The 3,230-nt window shown below is 38.5% G+C and overlaps 1 pseudogene; it reads right to left on the minus strand.

Annotated features, from left to right (window-relative positions):
- Positions 1 to 2,818: 2,818 nt before the first annotated feature.
- LOC143990517 (U2 spliceosomal RNA) lies at positions 2,819 to 2,992 on the minus strand (annotated as a pseudogene).
- Between the last annotated feature and the right edge of the window lie 238 nt (positions 2,993 to 3,230).

A 3,230-nucleotide genomic window follows, 5' to 3' on the forward strand; every position in this document is an offset into this window, starting at 1 on the left:
TCACATCAATCCCTGCCCTCAAGGAGCCCACAATCCAAGGTCCCCATTCATATACTAGGGCTAATTTTGGACAGAAGCCAATTAACCTTCCTGCATGTCTTTGGAGTTTGGGGGGAGACCAGAGTACCCGGAGGAAACCCACGCAGGCACAGGGAGAACATGCAAACTCCAGGCAGGTAGTGTTGTGGTTGGGATTTGAACCAGCGACCTTATTTACTGCTAGGTGAGAGTGCTAACCACTACACCACTGTGTCACTGTATAGATAGCAATCCAAATTTCTAACACCTGCCCAACACCTTGACAAGCACTTGCTGACCTTAGAAATGACCAACAGGCAGCCAGCAGCACTAAATGCACACATCCAGGTGCTCCTCGTTGATGCACAACGAGGGAAAAATCATTTGCATGGCACCGCCTCTTGGACACGTGGATGAAAGCCGAAAGGCAAGGACCCACTAGAGGGAGACACAGGCTGCTGAATGAATACTCAGGCAGGGACTGCTTTTGAGCAAGCTGGCTGTACTAAGGGACAGAAATGGAGCAAAGTCAGCCCTATTGGAATGGCTAAGCTGAGCTGGGCGAGTGCTGCTCTCCAACCTGACTGACATGGGAAGGAAAAAAATGCCTCATTTTGGGCCTTGCATAGAAAGTTTATTCAAACTTGAGTTAGCTGCCTTGTCGAAATGTGTCTACTTGCTGACTGACTTCATCGGTTTGGCTTCTTGCAACTACTGCTACTTCACCTGCTACTTCCTGAGCAAAAAAAGATTGAGTGAGCAAGGGAGGAGGGAGGGAGAAATAAAGGCCAAGAAACTGACAAGAAGCAAAAACACCAGTACACACAGGGGTTCAAGGCAAATTTATTGCAAAAATGAACAACATACAGCTTGTGGCAAAAGAGAGAAGGGGCGGGGCTAGTGGGACTTTATATGAGTAACGAATGGGTAAATTCAGCTACCTCCATCCCTGTTATATGCAAAGAATTTGCAACATTGGCAAAAGGAATGTTGGGACTTTATATGAAGCGCAGCTAAGAAGATAAAGGTTAGAATCACGTGATCATGGGCTCCAGACATATAAACATTAAGTCAAAAAATGTATAATAATAATAAATGGTAGTATAGTTCAATAGAATCTGAATAATTTAATTATAGATAATGACATATTGCATGACAAAAATGTAAATAATAATGAATTATAATAAATAATAATCCAAAATGATAATTATTGTAATATACAATTTATGGACACCATGATTTGGTTGATGATGATAAAATATAAAATCAGTCTATAGATAATCGAAACATTAGTACACGTATATGTAATTATATTAATTCATAAACAATCATGTAAACAATGAAGGAAGTAAATAAAATATAAAAATAAATAAATAAATAAAAATAAATAAATAAATACAAAATAAATAATAATGAAAAGTGATAATATAATTAATATCACTGATTGCAGAGTCTCAAGATCACATGATGTTGAAGATGTAGCATAAGGCTAAGGCTCTACGCGTTTCGTGGGGACTCCCACTCATCAGGAGCAGTAAGCAAGTATAAAGGATCTATAATAAAAAGGTAGAAGAGTCATAAAGTGAACATTTGCTGGACAAAAAGGAAGGGGAGGCAAGAGTGTACTCAAACGTTCTTACCTATAATTACATAAAAGTATAATATAATTCAAAATGGAGGACGAACTGGGAGAAACAGAGCCTCCCCCGGAGCTGAGGCTACACAGGTAGGGCAACATCGAGGCACAGGGCGGCAGCAGAAAGAGCACCAAAAATGAGTGTATCATGGTGGGGTGTGTGGATGTCATTGAAGTTGTGAATTTTCTGTGGAAAAAGTGATTATGGTTAGTGTATATAACCTATCCATGTGCCCAAATTTGCAAGCAATAAAAGAAAAACTCAGTGAAAAAACTGGTAACCAAAAAATTTATATATATAATAGTGACCTGGAAAAAATATTATATATACCTTAAACATCCCAGTAGGACATCATGAAAGCCAGTGTGTATGAAGGGGGACAGGTAGTGTGGTGTGTGTTCCGTCAGCACACCGCCCTTAAGCCCAGAAACGGCCATAGTGTGCCGCCAGCACCACGCAGCATTATGAAGCAGAGGGAGGAGGAGCAGGGCCAGCCCCTGGACGTCAATCGTCACTAGGGAGCTGGCGCTCCACGTTCTTCCTCGTATCAAACGCAGATGGAAAAAACCAAGGCACACCAATGCGCATGCGCCCAATAACGCCGCCCAATTTTGTATTTATTTATTTATTTATTTTTATATTTTATTTACTTCCTTCATTGTTTACATGATTGTTGTTTATGAATTAATATAATTACATATACGTGTACTAATGTTTCGATTATTTATAGACTGATTTTATATTTTATCATCATCAACCAAATCATGGTGTCCATAAATTGTATATTACGATAATTATCATTTTGGATTATTATGTATTATAATTCATTATTATTTACATTTTTGTCATGCAATATGTCATTATTATCTATAATTAAATTATTCAGATTCTATTGAACTATACTACCATTTACTATTATTATACATTTTTTGACGTAATGTTTATATGTCTGGAGCCCATGATCACGTGATTTTAACCTTTATCTTCTTAGCTGCGCTTCATATAAAGTCCCAACATTCCTTTTGCCAATGTTGCAAATTCTTAACATACAGCTTGTGATCAGCAAAAGTAACATTGCAAGTGAGTGAGCAAGCAAGCAAAAGGATGAGGATGGAGGAGAATTTGCTGTTTGAATTCATTCTGTTTTTGGAAACTGCATAAGAGAGGGGTGCACCGGTCCTGGAGGTACTGCAATACCAGGTCCATGCGTGGAGTGGACAGAGCAAGCTCTTCTTCCATCTCCCTGTTCTAAAAATCCATTTAATATATGGTCCCCAGATAGGGGAAGTATCAGATATTAAACTGATAAGAACAGATTTTTTTAATTGAAAATGTATACTTTATTTTGCAAGAAAATATACAAAAAACAAATACTTTGAACAGGGTACATTCCACACTGTACTGCGACACAGCGCATCAATACACTACATAACAATACAGTTCCAAGCATACAAATAAATTACATTCATCCTGCGGTATGATGCTTGATGTGTTGCGCAGAGTAATAATACCCTGAAACATCACATCATGCATGACGCCGCATTACCCTGAAAGCATTACAGAAAACATGTCAAT

Source organism: Lithobates pipiens, unplaced genomic scaffold (genome assembly GCF_037356315.1).
Source record: "Lithobates pipiens isolate NorthernLeopardFrog02 unplaced genomic scaffold, aLitPip1_a1.2 Scaffold_18, whole genome shotgun sequence".
Lineage (NCBI taxonomy): Eukaryota > Metazoa > Chordata > Amphibia > Anura > Ranidae > Lithobates > Lithobates pipiens.